General features: G+C 40.7%; 1 long non-coding RNA gene across 3 annotated transcripts in view; it reads right to left on the bottom strand.

Moving 5' to 3' along the window:
• The window catches only part of LOC106022177, a 139567-nt gene that overhangs the window by 44847 nt on the left and 73585 nt on the right, over nt 1-21135 (bottom strand). For all 3 annotated transcript variants that reach the window (XR_005871955.1, XR_005871956.1, XR_001197208.2), the window contains exons 3-4: nt 9152-9463; nt 484-584 (exon numbers count right to left, since the gene is read on the bottom strand). This is a non-coding gene — a long non-coding RNA (uncharacterized LOC106022177). The remainder of the gene's footprint in view (nt 1-483; nt 585-9151; nt 9464-21135) is intronic.

Here is a 21135-nt window from a genome sequence, read left to right as displayed (position 1 = left end):
TTTAGACTAAAGAAAATATTTAGACTTGATAAAAACTATATACGAAGACAGCAAATATCAAGTGTGCTCTAGGAGGAGGAAAAGTAAGAACAAACACACTTAAGACCTGTTGCCAGTAGCAAAACGCAAGAACTATATACCCAGTCCTAGGGTAAAGGCATAACACAGATTACTATAGAGTTGTCCTAAGCTGGAAAGTTTAAGTCTTGTACCTAATATTTCTATCTAGGAAGAGAGAACAATACTTGTGACAGTCTAACCTTCAACCTCATCAAAGAACTGAGAAGGGGAATAACAATACTAGAGTAGGCAGGAAGAACATGCGAGCAACTTCCAAAAGGTGCAGCTAAGACAGAAATAGCAGGCTACCTGGACAGTCACCCAAAGTCTCACAACAGCGTCTGGGCAAGCAGCTTTGGCTAAGGCCTCAAGTATCTGAATGACCAACACAGAAGCAGCAGGGAGGTAGAAAGGCTGTCTTACCCTGACGTGGCAAGATTCAGCAGTCTTCTAATTTTATCTCCTGCAAGCACAGTAGGACAGAATGTCCGAAGTCAGCAGTCGATGTGTGGGCAGTTCTTTTCCTAAGAAACCATTAGCAGAGCATAGAATGAACTCCAGAAGGAGTGACATCGGTGACCAACATTTTCTCAGAAATAGCTTGGAGCTATTGTGTCTTGGAGCAATTGTGTCTCATGTGAACAGAGTGCTATTATTAAAACATTTAAATGGCACATTCTACAATCTATGAAGTGTTTGAAGATGAAATATCTATGTTTGACTAATCTCGTAGATAAGAAACATGGGTGGTAATAGTGTGTAATTCTCAGAAACACAGTTGTACAATGCCTGAAGCTTTCTGAAATAATTTAACCAGGACAATGACTTCAAAAACTGTAACTATATACATATACATAATTCTCAATAACAGACGTAGAACTGAAATATCTTGACTCCAGGAAGAACTGAAAAGTGCAACATGATAAAATATCCTAAGTTGCATCAATACACAAAATGTATACACATCAAGAGAGTTTTCTATTTGTGTATAAAACATCATAAACAGAAAGAGGAACGTAAACAGTTAACATTCAATAATCTAACAATTTATCTACAGCTAGGCTTTGGTAAAGGCAGTTCACTAGAGAGCATGTTAATCTATCTATATACCATCTTAACCATACCTTTTCCATCCATACCCTTAAACTTATCTAAAAGAAATACCGGAGTCTGAGGGTCACCTTCCATACCCAACCCTAAACAGCTAAAAACCAACCCTAAGCAGGTGAATTATCCCTTTTTTTGCGAGAAGAGAAAAAATAGAAGAAAACCCAAAATACTCTTAATGCCACAGGTAGGGAAAGGGGCCTTGTTTTCTTAGGATTACTTTCTGCTGAAATGGGATGACAATAACTCCATGGGATCCTGTAGGGGAAAAAATAAAGCAACAAAAGTCTGGTGAGGACTAGCTGTAACATTGTAAATAGTCTCTGCTTGGCAAGAGATGCTTGATTGAAGTACTTATCTGAAGCTCTGACCAGGGTGTAGTAAGAAGGTACGCCATTTCAGCTAGCTAGTCTGGAGTTGTCTCTAGTCTCTTGTAAGTCCCAAACTAGTTTTAGGGTGGTTTTTGTTAGTTCAGAGGTATCAAAACTGAATCAAGTGGAATTAAATGAAGTGGGACCCCATCATCTTTCCAGAGAGTTCAAAAATTGCGTTAGGAAAGTTTTTGTTTGTTGTGGAGGACTTAAGCATTAATATCAGAACAGAAAGTTTAACTTCCATTGCCAAACATACAGGGAAATTTAACAATAAGGATGAAAATAAGAATGAGGAAAACTAGGATTTTAGAGAATACAGAGATGTGGAGGCATGATTGAAATATAGGTTAAATATCATTTATTTCAGGAAGAAGTCACTTACAGAAGAAGAAGATAGCCGCCGCAGGTTCCAGTTCTAAGGATCCATGTAGGTTTCTCTATGTGATCTGACCAGATGCAAGTCTTCCTGGAACCAGACCTAAAACTCATTCCCTGTAGCATCCTCACCTATGACCACTCCCAAACGGGCATGGTCTTCTCTACAGTTGCAGGTGGGGTGGATATCTCACTATAGTCATCTAATGGTGGTGAATGCATGATCAGCAACATAGATCCTGGCTAGCTATAGGGGCAGAGGTTTATTAACACAAGTGACTCTCAGACATACCAGGGTATCCTGCTATCATTGCATCAGATTTCTCCAAGTTGCATAGTTACAGAGTCCAATGCCTTGAAAGTCTGCCACTGACATATATTCAGGTGTCTGTCCCAGGCAGCAGGAGTTCCTAGGAATACCAGATCTGAACAACCACCCACTGACCCCAAGCAGTGCCAGCTGCAGATGTACCATAGCATGACGGGCCTGCATCCAAGGCATGTGGCTCTCTGAATATGCCCAGTTAGTCATTCTTAGACTATAGGATATCATGGATCAAAAAACATTATACTGAAACCAGTAAAACTAAAAGCTATCCAAAATACAAACACAAAATGAGAATTGGTCACACGTCTTCTGGTAGTTTTTTGTTTGTTTGTTTGTTTTTAACTGTCTAGAAAGTAATAAACACAATTCAAATCATTCATTCCTATCTTCTAGGTTTTCCCTTGTCATACGTGAGAGAAAGCCAGACTGGATTCCCTATGATCTAAAAATATTGCTTTCCTCCCATTTGAATATTTTTTAAAATTATGCATGACATTTTAATGTGATAATGTTCATTTTCCTTTCTGGGTAGAGCTTGTTAATAAATCAATGCTGTGTTTGTAATTGTTGCTAGCATTTCAGATTTAAAATTAGAAGAAAAGCTGATGCTGATTATAACACAGTATGAGGGACCAAATACAAGTCTTCCTGGGTATTTTCAGGTTATAAACCCAGTAAGAGATATCTTCAAATTGTAGAACTCTTGAGATTTTATTTATTTTTATTTATTAATTTTTTATTTAATTTAATTTAGAAACAAGTTTGCTTCACATGTCAATCCTAGCTCCCTCTACCTCCCTTCCTCTCCAGCCCCCCTTCAACCTTGCCCAACGCCTCCTGAAATCCCCACTCCACTCTCTAAGGAGGGTGAGGCCCTTCATGGGGATCTCCAAAGTCTGTCATATGATCTGGGGCAAGGCCTAGGCCCTCCCCCATGTGTCCAGGCGGAGACCGCATCTGTCCACGTGGAATGGGCAACCAAAGTCCATTTGAATGACAGGGTTGAATGCTGGTATATTTCCTGAGGCTCCAAAGGATGCTGAGGCCTCCTCACTGGCACCAATGTTCAGTAGGGATCAGTCTTTTGCTGGCCTCTCAGCTATCAGTTTGGGGGTCTATGAGCTCCCCCTTGTTCAGGTCAGCTGTTTCTGTGGGTTTTACCAGCACGGTCTTGACCCCTTTGCTCATCATCCTCCCTCTCTGCAACTGAGTTCCAGGAGTTCAGTTCAGTTTTTACCTGTGGGTGACTGCCTCCTCTGATTCCTTAAGCCACTGGATGAAGGCTCTAGGGTGGCATTCAAGGAAGTCATCAATCATGTTATCAGGGGAGGGCATTTAAGGTAACCTCTCCACTATTGGTTAGATTGCCAGGTGGTTTCATCTGAGATTTTAAAATGTACACATCGGTTTGCTCACAAATGCATGCATGCATGCGTGTGCGCTCATGCGCACGTGCACACACACACACACACACACACACACACAAGCAGACCAAGTAGATGCACATCACATGTACTCAAGTCACTTCAGTTGCTACTGATACCATCCCAAAACACTCCTGTGGAATATGCAGACCTTTGGCCATGGTGTAGATCTTGAAGAGAAGAGAAACTAGACTGAGAGAATCCTTGACCTCTTTGAATCTGCAGCATGTCAGGGCATTGAGCAGTCTGGTTAGGTGAGTCCTCTACTAGATATCAAGGACATAGCTCAAGGTTTGAAAGTTGTTTCAGTTTTGTTTTTCCTTCTATAACCTCTGGCTACAACTTGAGTCACAATGGGAACTCTCGAGAGTGAGCTATTTGAGTTCTGGTTCTTCTTGTGGACCTTTTGTAATTTCCCAGGCTAAGAAATAATGATAAAGGGACAGCATATCAGGCAGCAGGAGATGGAGGGTTAGAGAGAAGCAAATGAACGTTTGTTCAGTCACATGAACCTATATGGCGTATTCTATGTGCCCTCTTGTGGCAAGAAAAAAGGGGAGGCCTGTCAAGATTTCTTCTCAGGACAACAACATTCATAGCATCACCTACTCGCATGCCCTAATCACCTCCAAAGTCCAAAAGCTCAATCTCTCACTACCACCCAAGTGAACAGTAAGTTTCCACATGACTTTCTGTGCAGACCACAGCACACAGCACATGGGTACAACACACATACACACACACAAAGAGAGAGAGAGACAGACAGACAGAGAGAGAGAGAGAGAGAGAGAGAGAGAGAGAGAGAGAGAGAGAGAGAGAGAGAGAGATTCTTCTCATGTGATTTACTGGGAAAGAATGTTGATTTGCCTCATGTTCTTCAAAGAGAAATAACGAGATCCAAAACACAGACCGCTGGCTCATGTGGCTGATGCCCTACTTTCCACCGTTTGGAACTCTTAAGATGTTTCTCAGAACGTGCAGCTTTCAGCCTGAATGTGCATGAGTGTGAAAGTGGTTAGGAGTGGTTAAGGGTTATGCCCACCCTGTCCCCACTTCCTCCTCCTGGAGTTGGCATGCATCAACCATGATGCTCTGAGCAACAGATTATGCAGGTCTATGAGGCTAGGGACATCAAAGGTCAAGTTGTGTGCTACATGTTCTCAGTCTGGTTTCGACGGTGAAACTATTCTAACTCAAAAAACAGGAACCAAGAAACCACAAAGGATTTATTGTTCTTCACGTGATATTATGGCCATAGCCAACTGCTGATTTTGAAACAGTTATAGAGAAGAAAGACAGAAAGGAAAGTGTAGTCAACCAGGCTTCATTTCCCCTCCAGTAATCAAAAAGTAAATGAAATCACTAACTTAAAATGGTAAAATTCTACTGTTGTGTAAGAAAATCACATTTGGATGTGTGCGTCTGTGTGTGTATGTGTGTGTGTGTGTGTATGCATATGTTTAAAAGGTATATAGACACTGTATTATAAAAGCCATGTATATAAACTCCTAATACATGGTGTATAATTTCAGTGATTTCCTACACATCTTGGATTTTCTAATTTAAAATAACAACTAAATGTCTTAATTATTAAAATATGAATGATTTAATTTAAAACAAACTAACATTGCACAATGTAAAAGTTGGTGGCAAATAAAAATTGGTATTTTTGCTTCAAATATTTGTAAGTAGTAATTAAATGCTAAAAGGAGAAAGAAGTAAGAAAAGTTGGCAATCTCTTGTTTGCTTGCTTCTTTGTTGGCTTTGTTGAAGAGATAGGGCCTCACTCTGTGGTCTAGGTTGACCTCAACCCTGAAAAATTCGTGCCTCCAACTCTCTTATTGACGCAGTTATAGACACACGCCCCTCTGCCTAGCAGGAAAATCTTTCTTGATGGGGGATGTCCTTCTGGATATGTGTTTCTCCTATAGGTGAATGAATAAAACATTGTCCAATAGATGCAGGAAGATTAGGCGGGACTAGAAGTCAAGGAGAATTCTGGGAAAGGTAGGCAGAGGTGGGTGCTGCAAAGAGACACCATGTAGAGCCTGGGAGGATAGGACAGGTGTTCTCTGGTAAGATAAGGCCTGTAGAAATACATAGATTAGTAGTTATAGGTTAATAATTCAGACAGAGCTAGCCAATAGGAAGTCCTAGACTTCAGCCAACAATTAATATAGTGTCTGTGTGGTTATCTGGGGTCATATCAGTTGGCAGAGCAAGCTGGAAAAAGAAACGCTAGCTACACTTTTAATTTAGTACTCCTAACATTAATTCTTCCCTCCTGATGGACTTATCACCTAGCATTGTCACTTTTTACTTTGTCCTATAATTATTTTTAATAATGCTTAATTTATTGCTTTTAAATTTCATACATTAACTCAATGTACCTTGATATCATATTCACCCCACCATACCTCCAACCTCTAACTTTCCCCAAGACCGCCCCCAAAATTGCATCTCCTTTTCTTTTTCTTTTCTTTTCCTTCCTTTTATGTTCACTCAGAAGGGAATTCATGATCAATGTAAAAGAAAGAATATAGGAACTCCAGGAGAGAAGCAGAAAATACCTGGAAGATCTGATGACTTACTTGCTGGCTCAAATGTCTCTGGCTACTCAGATTTCCACACTCTCACTTATAGGCTTCCTTTCTATTACATCACCTCATCTGTCACTCACTGATACTGACTAGGCTTATAAGTTCCATGTTCTCTTTCACAGGTCTTCATGACCGTCATTAATGACTGAGTCAGCCCCAGGATTGAAGAGATAAAACAACAGCCTATTCACTCTGTGTAACCCATTCCTCATAACTTGCATCTGAAGTTTGGGGTGGAGATCTGCTGGAACCTACCTAGCTGAGTAGTGAGTGGCATCAGTGTCTTGTATACACTTAGTAACTTCAGTATCAGAGTGAGGTCAATGAAAGTGGCAAATATGCTCAATGACAATTTTCTGCATCTAGAAATGAATAATCATCACAGTCAAGAATACATATATGGGTGTCTTTAGTCCTAGAAGGCAACTGTAGAGATGACATGAGTTTGGACATCTTCCATGAGTTACCATCAAGACTGATCTTCTTACGTAACTTACCTATCCTCTGTGTATACTTCTTCCCCAACAGGGAGTAAAAAAATCTCATGGAACATAATCCTCCATTGAAAAGCAAAACATGCTGTAATTGCCATCTCGTTTTTTTACATCGAGGACTATTGACATGAACCAGGCCCCCTTCTCACCTGCACCGGTCCAGGATTCTGAGTAATATGCCATTGTGAATAATTGAGTGCTATCCAGATTTTTTTCTGCAGAGTCTGATGGCTCCAGCAGCCACACGAATCTAGAGAATCAAGAGTGGTGGTAACAGAAAAGCCAGCCAGCCTGACACCAGGGAAATGAGTGCAAGAGCCCATGCATGGTGTCTATAGAGATGAAGGCTCTAACAGGATGGGGCAGTTGTAGAATCTGAGCATTGCTCTACTGCTGCACAAAGCCCTGACTGATTCTCTGTCCCTCCCAGACCCTGAGGGCTGCCTGATAACCTTTGAATGGATGTTCTGCTTACATTAGCTGGGACTCTCTGATGTTTCAGCTCATAACCAATTGAAGCATCGGTTAATGTGTGTATTCAGATCCCAGGAGTTCTTGACAAATGGTGTAGAAACAAATAATATCTCATTTCTGAGAATGTTTCTATACTCTTCTTGGAAAGGCCAACCAAATTTTAGTGATGACAGTGTTCCTGGAGGAAGAATGATGGATAATTAATCCATATTGTGCTAGAGAAATGACTATTGCATCTGGATATGCCAGATCGGCTACAAAGGGATAAGTTAGCTTAAGGGCAATCATGTCCTTTGCTTCATATCTGTGTGGATTATAGAAGAAATATTCATGTGCTATAGCATCGTGGTTCCTGGAAGCCCTTTAAAAGAGCCAGTTCAAATTCACTGCGATTCTCAGGAGAGGCTATTTGATTTATTTGATTTGATTGTATGAAGTACAGTGTCTTAGCCAAATTGGGCTGCAATAAGAAAATACCTTATAGTAAGTTATAAAGATGGAAAATCCATTGTCCATCATTTTGGGGTCTGGGGCTTGCCTTTCCTTATGTGTGGTATCATCTCTGGGTATAGTGTAGAATAGCAAAATTCTCCCTCAAGCTTTCCTATTAGGATAACACAATTGACAGCTCCGTCTACCTGCCTGTCCTAATAACCTCTCAATACCACAAAAATTCCATATGCCTTGCTTAGGGACACAAATGTGCAAAGCATACTGTATAGCACACTGCGAAGTCCTATACGTATTCTGTTCAAGCTAATTACTAGGAAAGAATGACAATTTGGCTGCCACAATTCAAGAACAATCATGAGGTCCCATATTTGACAGAGGCCAGTGAGCCTTTTTCCCAACAGGATTCTGTGCATGTAATGTAAGACACAGACAAGGGGAACAGAAAGGACACTGGAATTTAGCTAGGTCTCCACCCAGTGCTAGTAAAGTCTGCTTTGATGGAAGGTTTACTCCAAAAGCATTACTCTCGAGTTCCTTGGCCTTTGCAAGGAATTTGCTTAGCTTTCTTGCTTGACCTTCACTGTGGTCCTGGCTCCTCTTTTAGCATGTTCTCTGAAATCTGGGGAGATGCTTATTTATTGTTAGGGTTGAGAACATCTCTTGGACTTTATATGATGCTGCTTTCCTTTTGCTTAAAAGTTGAGACTTATGTGATTCAGAATGGCTATGACCTTAGCCACCAGGCACTCTATTCCCTTCTGCACTTAAGATCCCCACTTCCTCTGATTCAGCTCTTCCTTGCTTATCAATGCACCTGCCAGTGTCTTATCTCTCTACTTGAAAAAAAGAAGGGGGTTGAGTTCCACAATTATCATGGGGGGATTTTGCAGAAAGGAAAGATTTTTATCTAAAACAGGTCTTAAAAGTAGAAGGAGATGCTGTATCACTGAATAGAAATTTTAAAACTCTCACAGTCCCTAAGAATGATAGGCATCAATGTAATACAGGACATCTCCCCAGAGATCAGCCACATCTAGAAATAAAACGGTTTACAGTTTCTCTCCTTAGGATCTTGATATCTCAGATACATCTCCAGGCATTACAGTTCCATAGGACAGCAGTCCACACTGAACGATGGAATGGAATAAAATGGGCTTCTTTTCATATGCCTTTCCATTGTTGCTAGGACTGGCAATCTTTCTCAAAAACTAAGAACACCGCCTTCAATACATTGTTTATCCCTTTCTAGAAGAGAGATCACTACTTCATGTCCCAGGTCTGACTCCCTGATTCCTGAAAAGATCTGTATAAAATGTAGGATACACAATGTGTTAATTGTCTTTTGGCAAAACAGCCTGACTTCTAGTGAGACAGAGACAAGTGCTTTGTTTTGTTGTGAGATAGCCAGAATGATGAAATCAGATGCCTGGAAACAGTTGAAATGATGGGACATGGGACTTACTTTATGTGACTAATGGCATCAATTGTAGAATTCACTCCAATGCCATTAAAATGCCTCTGCCTGCTATGTTTCCTTATATTCAGTCTATAACGGGAGGTGAGGCTGAGGGAAGCAGCTATGGAGATGAGATATTGCCATGAAGAGGGTGAATCTCATCCATGGATTTTTGTCTTTCAGATCTCTAGATCATGGCAGATAAAAGGTGAGCACCACATGCAGAGACAGATGAGTGGGAGGCAAATGTAAACCTTGCTGTCTGTGACACATTGCCCTGAAGAGCCTGTGAAGACATGGTCCATGGTGATAAATGTCCTAGAAGAAGAAAGAGAGATTCAATTGGAACAGTTCAGATTGCATCATGTTAAAAGACCATGTTGTTAGCTGAAAGAGAAGGCTACACAGAAATCTAAGACAAGATGATCCTAGCACAAGAATTCCTTAGTTCTTAATAATATTCATGACCAATGTATAAATGAACCACATTTTCTTTATCCATCCCTCAGTTACTCTGCTGTTAAGAAGAAATAACATTATGAAATTTGCAGGCAAATGTATGGAACGAGAAAAAGTCATCCAGGGTGTGGTAACTCAGATTCTGAAAGATAAACATACTATGTACTCAATTATGAGTGAATAAAATGTTACAATAACTCTTCCCACCACCAGCCTGGTCCCATTGTCACATCAACCCCAAATAACACACAGAAATTCTACTAGTCACAGAGCTGTTGGCCAATGTCCAGGGCTTCTCATTGGCTTGGCTAGTTCTGTCTTAAGTATTAACACATAGCTACTAATATATATATATATGTCTTATCTTACCAAAGACGCCAACCTCATGCATCCTCTTTTCCTGGGTTCACATGGTGACTCTCCATTCTTCACTACCTTTCCTGAAACTCCTTGTCTCCTCCTCCCACCTATCTTGCTTCCCTATTGGCCAGCAGTGCTCTATTCAACAACCAATAAGACAAACATATACACAGAAGGACTTCCCCCATCAGATAACCGTGCTGCAATCCACAGAACCAGAGAGGCTAGGTAACAAGGAGAGCTCAAGTGGGATGAATGGATTTCCCTGGGAAAGGGGAATGGAATAGATCTCGTGGATAGATTGGGGGCTGATGGGGATGGGAACAGGAGGGAACAGGTAGGGGAGTGGAGGAAGAGAGTACTTGGAGATATGAATGGAACTGGGGGGCATATTGGGAATGGGGCAAACACCCAGTGCAAAGGAAACCCCCAAGTGTATCTAAGAGTCTGTGGAAAACTCCTAGCAATGGGGGATACATCCAAACTGCCCATCTTCTGTAACCAGGCAAGGCTTCCAGTGGAGGGCAGGGATACCCACACAGTCACAAAACCTCCCACCTACAATCTGCCCTGCATGCCAGATGTGCTGGAGTAAAGGTGGCATGACATTTACAGCAGTGAGCAATCAGTGACTGGTCCAGTCAGAGACCTACACCACAAATGGGAGCCCATGTCTGGAGGGCCAGGAATCAGGGGCTGGATATCCCAGGAGAGCTAGGGTAGAATCAAACAATTCCTGGGGATGGGGGAGCCAATGAAATGATTCCTGATGATACTCTGCTATACTTGTAGACCAGAGCCTAGCATAATTGTTAACAGAGAGGGTTCAACCAGCAACTGATGGGAGCAGATGCAGAGACCCATAGGCAAGCATTAGCTGGAAATAAGGGAATCCTGAAGGAGAGGGCAAGGATTATAGGAGGCAGAGGTGTCAAGGACACCACGAGAGTATGGCCCACAGAATCTACTAACCAGAGCTCATAGAGGTTCACACAGACTGGAGCAACAATCAGGCAGTCTGTATGTGTCTGATCTAGGTCTTTGGCATTAGCTAAAGGTTGTGTAGGTTGGTGTTCTTTTGGACTCCTAACAGTGGGAGAGGGGACTGTCTGTGACTCTTTGGGGACTCTTTCATTCATACTAGATTTCCTCTTCCAGCATTAATATGAGAGGGTGTGCCTAGTCTTATTGTAACATGTCATGTTTGGTTGATAACCCTGGGAGGCCTGCCCTTTTCTGAAGGGAAATAGAGGAAGAACAGACCTGATGGAGAGGGGAGGGATCTGGAAGGAAGGAGGAGGGCAAAATGCAGTTGGGATGTAACATATGAGAGGAGAATAATTAGAAATGAAAAAGGAAAAGAAATATACATGACCACAGCAAGCCTTGTAATTAAATACATGTGCAAATGAGTATGGTTGACTGGAACCAATCCCTAATTCCTAACAGTAGAAACTTCTCTGTGACCTTTGGTTCTTTCATCTTATTATGTATCTCAGAAAGCTTCTTGAACATTAGTCATCATCCTCACTGATCTGTAATAAGTGCATTTGAAAAAATATTAATGTGATGTGATTTGCAATGCTTGTACAATTGATGTTTATGGATTAGGAGGACGATAGGACTAATAAAGCACAATGAAGTCTTTCGTTGACATTTTGTTCTCCTGTCTGGGAAAAAATAGCTAAAGAAAATGTGTATTGCTTCTAAAGCTTAACCTAAGGATCTTATTAAAAGTATCAGTGCTATAGGAGTTCAAGACATTCTTTTCTTTTCTAAAGCAGTATGCTAGACTAAACCATGTGTCCCACAGTACACATTACACTTTGGGATAGTAACAGAATTGTAGCCCCCCTGACACACCCACGCCTACTCCTGCCTCAGGAGTACATATGAAGCCTGGAAAGAAGGGTATGACGGGGAAGTCCTGTGTATGTGTCAATAAAGCACTGTTGGCCAATAGAAAAGAAAGATAGGTGGGACTAGGGGTTGAGGAGGATTTTGGGAAAGAGAGACACAGGCAGACACAATGTAGCCCACCAGAGGAGTAAGAGGTCTGGACCCTTTTCTCCAGTAAGAGAAATACTTAGATTAACAATTATGGGGTAAATACTTAAGTCAGAGCTAGCCAGTAAGAAACAAGCAAGGCCAACAGCTTCATAATTAATACAGTGTCCTGTGTGTTATTTGGGGACTGCAACTGTGGCAGGGCCCAGATGGATGGCGGGGAAGGCTGTACTCTATATATGGTTGTCAGAAGCAGGATTGAATTTCCACATAGAATGACAAGAGCTTAAAAGGAATTTTAGAAACAAAAGAACGGAGAGAAGCACAGCTTCTTTGTAGCAGCATTTTTCTCAGGTGGGCTCTATTTTGCTAGAGACAAGCAGAGACTCACGTGGCTCACTTAAGGGAGTCTTCCTGACTCAGCATAAGCAAAAAAACAAAACAAAAACAAAAAACAAAAACCAGCAAGGTTATTTTAAGAGGCTCTGCTAACAATTGAAAGGTGTGTACATACAGCTGAAAGTGGCGGTGACCACATCTCTAAGCCTTCAGCTTTTGCTGGATGTCACCATAGACTGAGGCTGTGAATTGGAGTCAAACTTATGCCCGCCATCTTGGAAAACCTGCAGTTTAAACAGCCATGGACTTTAGCAGATAAGACACGTGACCAGAAAAACATAAAGACTTACAGTAAAGTCAGATTCATATGAAGAAAACACTCTAAAGGGTTATAGTGTGTTTAAAAATATACATAGGATTGAAAGAGAAAAAGAAATGGCATAGTGGTAAATAAATAGAGAAGCTGGCTGTGGTGGCACACGCTGGTAGGATTTGCTCCAGAGGCAGAGGCAGGAGGATTACCTGAGAAACCCTGTCTCAGAGAAATAAATAAATAAATAAATAAATACATATAAAAGAAATAGAGTCATAATAATAGATAAATAGATAAGCAATGTAAAGATGGAAAATACTGGATACTGTATGTTATTGTGTTTTTCAGTTGTTCAGTGGCTAAAGAAGGAAAAACTACTAAAGTATGCTTGATTATAAATGCTGCTGGATTAATCAAATTTATGTATTTCAAAAATGCTTTCACCTCTAATTTTAAATATAAGGACCTTTTTGTTTATGTTTCCACAGAAAATGAAAAGCTAAGGATTCCTTCCAGGCTTCTGTGCTTTGATGAACCAAGACCCCGGAAGCAGTGGGCCAGGTGTTCCAACAATTAAGACAGCTAAGATGATGCAGCCTTACAGACCCAGAAAATAAGGACTTACACAGGTTTCTCTGTTTTGTCATGATCCCCATGGTATGAACAGCGCCCCCTATCAGCAGGAAGCAGTTTGGAATGAGCAATGTCCAAATTGCCATATTGTTTATAAATCTTTGTTTTCATTTAAATGGGGTTGCTTATAATTGGTTAGTGATCACAACCAATCTCTTTTTAAAGGTAAAAAGGGATTATGGTATGGAAATGAATACTTTGTATTGGTATGGTTTTTCATTTATTGGTACAAATTCAAGGTCAATTTTGTGATATGTATATTTCTCCTCTTGATTAAGTATTATTTATAGTAATCTTTTAAAATGCATAATTAAGTACAGATTATAGATAGTTACTTATAATAGTCAGAACTTATAGTTAGTTTAGTTAGGTTTTCCTGATATACAGAAATGTATTTGAGATAGATTGGTAGTCTTGAAACCTTTCAAAGACTTTCAGAAAATGCCATTTAAAATAGTTTAGGGTTTTTCTTGACAATGATAAATATCTGCTCCTGACAGCACCAGTTATGTCTGAGAGGAAGATGGGCATCGAAGAAACTCGTTATGGAGTTTGCTTTCAACATGGCATGTTAGCCATTTGGGCAAGAAATACTTTTGCCTAGACTGTTTGACTGTTGCTGTATAAACCGGACATGCAGGACCTACAGGAAAGTGACTGCTGAACTCAAACAATCCTCCAGGGTTCCTGCTTCATGGAAGAGTCTAGCAGACTTTCTGCAGGACACAGAAAAATGACTGACAGACTGCCAATGCAGATGGACAGCTTGAAATTCCCTGCTTTGCTGAGAAGTCTTCCAGACACACTGTGGCCTATGGGCTGAAGATGGATGCCCCAATGTTATAGAGGAACTTCAGGTGACTGTCCAGGTAGCGAGATGTCTCTGTCAATTCTAGTGTTTATATATTATCCTTCTGTGGTCTTTGACGGAGTTGAAGACAGATAGTTATAATTATAGTTTTCCTTGGTTATATGAAAAGATACTCTACATACAAGACTTTAGACTCACATAGATAGGATAGATGATATTTTCTTTAAATCTAACTAAATGTTAATGGACAAAATACTATAACTATGTTCATACTTGAGAACTGTTCCGTTACATACAATTTGACTGTGTTAAAGTCAAAACCTTTCTTTTTATTTAGACAGAAAACAGGAGATGATGTGGAAGTCCTGTGTATATGTCAATAAAGCACTTTTGGCCAATAGGGAAGCAAGATAGGTGGGAGTAGGATTTGAGGAGGATTCTGGAAAGAGAGACACAGGCAGACATAATGTAGCCCTCCAGAAGAGTAAGAGGTCCGGACCCTTTTCTCCAGTAAGAGAAATATTTAGACTAACAATTATGGATTAAACACTTAAGTCAGAGCTAGCCAGTAAGAAACAAGCAAAGGGCCAACAGCTACCTAATTAATATAGCGTCCTGTGTGTTATTTGGGGACTGCAATTGTGGCGGGGCCCACGCGGATGGCGGGGAAGGCTACACTCTACAAGGGTAAATAAATAAATACTGTTCCTTATACAAAGGATAACACAAAAAAGAGTGAATAAAAGTCTGATCAAATACTTCCTGAGAGGAAATGCAAAAGCAATAGGAACTTTACTTTTAACCTATCTATCATCTATGTATCTATTTTCATTTTGTCATCTATTTTCTGACATTCTTTTTGATGTGTATCATCTGTCTTCTACCAATCATCTACTTATCATCTCTATGTCAAGACATTGAGATTTCTATGAGCTGGTTTTATGTGTTCTGAACTTTGACAAACCCCAGTTCTGTAACACTGATTTCACATCCCTACCATGGATTCAGTCCCAAGTAGAGCTTCTTAAACCTCATTCCTTCTCTATGGCACATTCTTCAGACATCTTGGTGTTCACTCCATTATAGCAGATAGTTCACTTTACTCATAACATATTTACTCAAGTTTAGTTATATCTAAGATGGATCTTCAGAGAATCATCTGGACTGGTGTTTGACAATTACTGGTTATCTTGGCTTAGCAAAGTTGATACATAAAATCAACCCTCACTTCACAAAACAGTGAGAAATTACCCACTAAAAGGAACTAAAGATCAACTTTACATACTGTGAGGTCTTCCCTTCTTGGTTGTATGTTTAGCATTCACTGGTCAAGCCAGCCCCTCAGCCTCATTATTAGCCCTTAACACTTGTGAGCATCCCAGTTCTTATCACAACATATGATAAGGTACCTAATCCTCAAGCACATTAATATACACAACACATCAAAGAGTAATTAATCACATGGCATGAACTATCCCAGGATCTCATGTCAAAAGATAACAGCACATAGGGCATTATGCAAGTGAGGGGTTTCAAAAAACAGATGTTCCCATAAAGATTAATTAGACATTTTTCCTAACTAGCTTCAAGGAATCACAACATGATGTTTCTTATTTTAAAAATCCTTGGTCATAAACTAACCAAAAGACAGAGAGAGAACATGCTAATTAACAAAATCAGGGATGAAAAAGGGGACATAACAACGGACTCTGAGGAAATCAAGAGAATCATCAGGGCATACTTTGAAAATCTGTACTCCACAAAATTTGAAAATTTAAAGGAAATAGACAATTTCCTGGATAGATATCACTTGCCAAAACTAAATCAAGAACAGATAAATAATCTAAACAGACCTACAACCCCTAAAGAAATAGAAGCAGTCATCAAAAGTCTCCCAAACAAAAAAAGCCCAGGCCCAGATGGCTTCAGTGCAGAATTCTACCAGAAATTCAAAGAAGAGCTCATTACAATACTCGTCAAAGTATTCAACACAATAGAAGTAGGAGGCTCACTGCCAAACTCTTTCTACGAGGCTACAATTACCTTGATACCCAAGCCACACAAAGACACAACTAAGAAAGAGAACTATAGACCAATTTCCCTCATGAACATTGATGCAAAAATACTCAATAAAATACTTGCAAACCGGATTCAAGAACACATCAGAAAAATCATCCACCATGATCAAGTAGGCTTCATTCCAGGAATGCAGGGATGGTTCAACATTAGAAAATCTATCAATGTAATCCACCATATTAACAATCTGCGAAAGAAAAACCACATGATCATCTCACTAGATGCTGAAAAAGCCTTTGACAAAATCCAGCACCCCTTCATGATAAAGGTCCTAGAGACATCAGGGATAACAGGAATGTACCTGAATATAATAAAGGCAATATACAGTAAACCAACAGCTAACATCAAACTAAATGGAGAGAAACTCAAAGCAATTCCTCTAAAATCAGGAACAAGACAAGGCTGTCCACTCTCTCCATATCTCTTCAATATTGTACTTGAAGTTCTAGCTACAGCAATAAGACAACAAAAGGAGATAAAGGGGATACAAATAGGAAAAGAAGAAGTCAAACATTCACTATTTGCAGATGATATGATAGTTTACATAAGTGACCCAAAAAACTCCGCAAGGTTACTCCTAGAGCTGATAAACACCTTCAGCAATGTGGCAGGATACAAGGTAAACTCAAAAAAATCAGTGGCCCTATTATATACAGATGATGAAGTGACTGAGAAAGAAATCAGAGAAACATCACATTTTACAATAGCCAAAAACAGCATCAAATATCTGGGGATAATCTTAACCAAGGAAGTGAAAGACCTGTATATCAAGAACTTTGTGTCTTTGAAGAAAGAAATCAAAGAAGATACCAGAAAATGGAAAGATCTCCCATGCTCTTGGATTGGTAGGATCAACATAATAAAAATGGCAATCTTGCCAAAAGCAGCCTATAGATTCAATGCAATCCCTATCAAAATTCCATCACAATTCTTCAAGGACCTGGAAAGAACATTAATCAACTTTATATGGAAAAACAAAAGGCCCAGGATAGCCAAAACTTCCATATATAATAAAGGAACTTTAGGAGGCATCACCATACCTGACTTCAAGCTCTATTATAGAGCTATAGTCCTGAAAACAGCTTGGTATTGGCACAAAAATAAGCAGGTAGACCAATGGAACAGAATCGAAAGCCCTAATTTTAACCCACACACCTATGAACACCTGATTTTTGACAAAGAAGCTAAAACTGTACAGTGGAAAAAAGAAAGCATCTTCAACAAATGGTGCTGGCATAACTGGGTACTGGTATGCAGAAGACTGCAGATAGATCCATGTTTATCGCCTTGTACAAAACTTAAGTCCAAATGGATCAAAGATCTCAACACACATCCAGCCACACTGAAACTTTTAGAAGAGAAAGTGGGAGATATTCTTCAACGAGTTGGTACAGGAGACCACTTCCTAAACATAACACCAGTGGCACAGGCACTGAGATCGACAATTAACAAATGGGACCTTCTGAAACTAAAAAGCTTCTGTAAGGCAAAGGACACAGTCAAAAAGACAAAAAGGCAGGCCACAGAGTGGGAAAAGATATTCACTAACCCTACATCTGACAGAGGGCTAATCTCCAAAATTTACAAAGAACTCAAGAAACAAGTCTCCAAAACACCAAAGGATCCACTTGAAAGGTGGGGTACAGAGCTAAATAGAGAATTCTCAGTAGAGGAGGCTAAAATGGCCAAGAGACACTTAAGAAAGTGGTCAACATCCTTAGCCATCAGGGAAATGCAAATCATAACAACTCTGAGATACCATCTTACTCCTGTCAGAATGGCTAGAATCAAAAACACCGAAGACAATTTATGCTGGAGAGGATGTGGAGAGAGAGGAACACTCCTCCACTGCTGGTGGGAATGCCGACTCATACAGCCTCTTTGGAAATCAGTATGGAGATTCCTCAGGAAAATGGGAATTAATCTACCACTAGACCCAGCAATTCCACTCTTAGGCATTTATCCAAATGAGGCAGGTTCACACAACAAGGGCATCTGCTCCACTATGTTCATAGCAGCATTGTTTGTAATAGCCAGAACCTGGAAGCAACCTAGATGCCCCTCAACTGAAGAGTGGATAGAGAAAATGTGGTACATTTACACAATGGAGTATTACTCAGCAGAAAAAAACAATGGAATCTTGAAATTCGCAGGTAAATGGATAGCACTGGAAGAAACCATCCTGAGTGAGGTAATCCAGTCGCAAAAAGACAAACATGGTATGTACTCACTCATATATGGATTTTAGATATGGATCAGGAAGTCTGGGAAACAGGAAAGAACCTAAAAATATGCATATATGCATAGTACCCAAGAGAAGAGGATGGAGACAAGATCCTCTGAATGGATGGGGAACACGGCGAGGGGTGGGGGGGAGTGGGACCTGGGAAGAATAGAGGGGGTAAAGAGGAAGGGAGTTGGTCATGGGAGAACAGGAAGTTGAGGGGTGGGGGTAGAATAGGAGGAAGAGGGAATCATAGGATCGAAGACAGATCAGGCACCAGAGTGACCTCGAGTGATCTAAAGGTATAACATCAATTGGCAAGCTAAGCAATAGTGGAGGGACCACCTCGAATGCCCATTCCTGATAATGAACTTGATGTCTATAACCATCCGGGAGCCTTCATCCTGTGACTGATGGAAGCATAGGCAAACACACAACTAATCACTGAACTGAACCCAAGGAACCCAGTGACAGAGAGAGAGGAGTGATGAGCAAATTGGCAAAGAATGGGCTGGCAAAACCAGCAGAGACAGCTGATCTGAACAGGGGAGAGCTCTTGGACCCCAGACCAACAGTGGGGAGGCCAGCATGGGACTGATCTGGAACCCCCAAATGTGAGTGTCAGTGAGAAGGCCTGGGCAACCTATGGGGCCCTGAGCTGTGGATCAGTGTCTATCCCTGGTATACAAACTGTCTTCATGTGCCTATAGCACAAAGAGAGATGCTCTCTCAGCCTGGACTCTTAGGGGAGTGCCTTGACCCTACCAAGAGTAAAATGACAGACTCTAGATATCCCCTATGTGGAAGGATTTGGCAATAGGGTGGGAGGGAGGGGGGAATGGGAGTGCGGGAAGAGGGGAGGGAGAGGGAACTGGGATTGACATGTAAAACAAGCTATTTAAAATTAAAATAAAAAATGATAAAAAAAACTAAAAAAAATCCTTGGTGATGAGTTGATAAAGGTGAAGGCTGTTCTTCCTATAATGTCTTTTATCATGGAAAATTTCTAGCACACAAAAGAAGAAATATTACCGAAAGTCTCAAACGAGTGATGGAGAGCTTATCAGAGTCATGACATAGTCATATTAGGAAAAGGATAACAAATTTAAGCCTGTGTTGATTTAAACTAATTCTGTCAATGGAAACTGCAACTAATCAAATACTAACATTCAGTTTTTCAAGTAGGCAAAATCACTCAGTACTGCACTAAGATAAGGGCATAGCTGTGCACAGCAAATTAAACCATTCTTGTTCAGAAAGGAATCAGGTGCTTTTCTTTCAAACATGAACTCAGTGGTCTGCTATCACTAGGATTTGTGAGCTTAAGAAAGCTACTTGCTCTGTGGAGTTTGTCATTACATAAACTGGTTTTCAGAGTTTCCTTAAGGAATAAACATGATTACACAAGTAAGAGATTCAGAGCTTAGGGAAGCACATGCAATAGTTCCTTCCCTGAGGTTTTATGAGACTGTTACTATACGTCACATGATATGTCCTTCCCTGGCCTATATTTCCTAGTTTGCCTCTCCAGTGCTGTGATGAAGCACTGAGGAAAAGTCACTCAGGGAGGAAAGTGTGGATTTTATCTTATAGTCTATCATCCAGGGAAGTCAAAGCAAACATTCAAGAGAAACAGAGTCAAACCCCACTGGGGAACGCTGCTTCCTGGCTGGCTCTGCTCTCTCTAATACGGAGCAGGTATCTTACACAGCTCAGGGACATCTGCCTAGGGCGGCATCTCGCACAGTGGGACTGGCCCTCTCACATCTATCATCAGTCAAGACAATGGTCTACAAACATGCCCGTGGGCACTATCACGCAGTACCGCACAAAGATTAGGACATGTCTGTGCATAGCACATTAAATCAGTCTTGTTGGTTGTTCAAATGGCCCATAGGCATGTCTGAAAACATCATCTCCATGTCCTCTCTCTCTCTCTCTCTCTCTCTCTCCCTCGTTCTCTCTCTCTCTCTCTCTCTCTCTCTCTCTCTCTCACACACACACACACACGCACACCATTCCTAGTATAGTATTACAATTCTGATGTCTTAATTGGGAAATCGTATGCTAATAACTAATTCTTTTTTATTTTTCAACATATTTTTATTTAAATTACAAACATGCATGCTTCAAATGTCAAACCCAGCTCCCTCTCCTACCCTTCCTCCCTTGTCCTTCCGCCAGCCCCCCTCTAACGCCCGCCAATCCCCACATCATTTCCCAGGGAGGGTGAGGCCCTCCTTGGGGGATCTCCAAAGTCTGTCATTTCATCCAGAGCAGGACCTAGGCCCTTCCCCATGTGTCCAGACTGAGAGAGCATCCCTCCATATGGAATGGGCTCCCAAAATTCATTTGTATGCCTTTGTGAGCACTAATCTACTACCCAAGGCCCCAGATATTTGTGAGGCCTCCTCATTGACACTACATTCTTTAAATAAGTCTTATATTATCTAAAAACCAAAGCACATCTGAAATATGGAACTGCTTGTGTAGGAACAAGTAGGACCGTTGGAAAATGCAGATGCTGTTGAAAACATCAGACTAACACGAGAAGGGCCGACAAGAGATGGCCAGTGACCCTGACCAGTGCCCTCTTCACTTTGTGGTGTTCTCATTCTCTTGTCATGGGTTTAAGACATTTGTGTCACTATGAGTGATTATTAGAGAGCACTGTGTTCTCTGAAGCTGAGCAGCAATAGATCTTCACTTCTTTCTGGAAAGCAGAGCTCAAATTTTGATAAATGTTACTAGAACACTATGTTAGAAAC

The sequence above is a fragment of the Mesocricetus auratus genome, unplaced genomic scaffold (genome assembly GCF_017639785.1).
Source record: "Mesocricetus auratus isolate SY011 unplaced genomic scaffold, BCM_Maur_2.0 Super-Scaffold_100030, whole genome shotgun sequence".
In the NCBI taxonomy this organism is placed as follows: domain Eukaryota; kingdom Metazoa; phylum Chordata; class Mammalia; order Rodentia; family Cricetidae; genus Mesocricetus; species Mesocricetus auratus.
The sequence above is the reverse complement of the archived record's forward strand: the minus strand, read 5'-3'. Positions and strand labels throughout refer to the sequence as shown.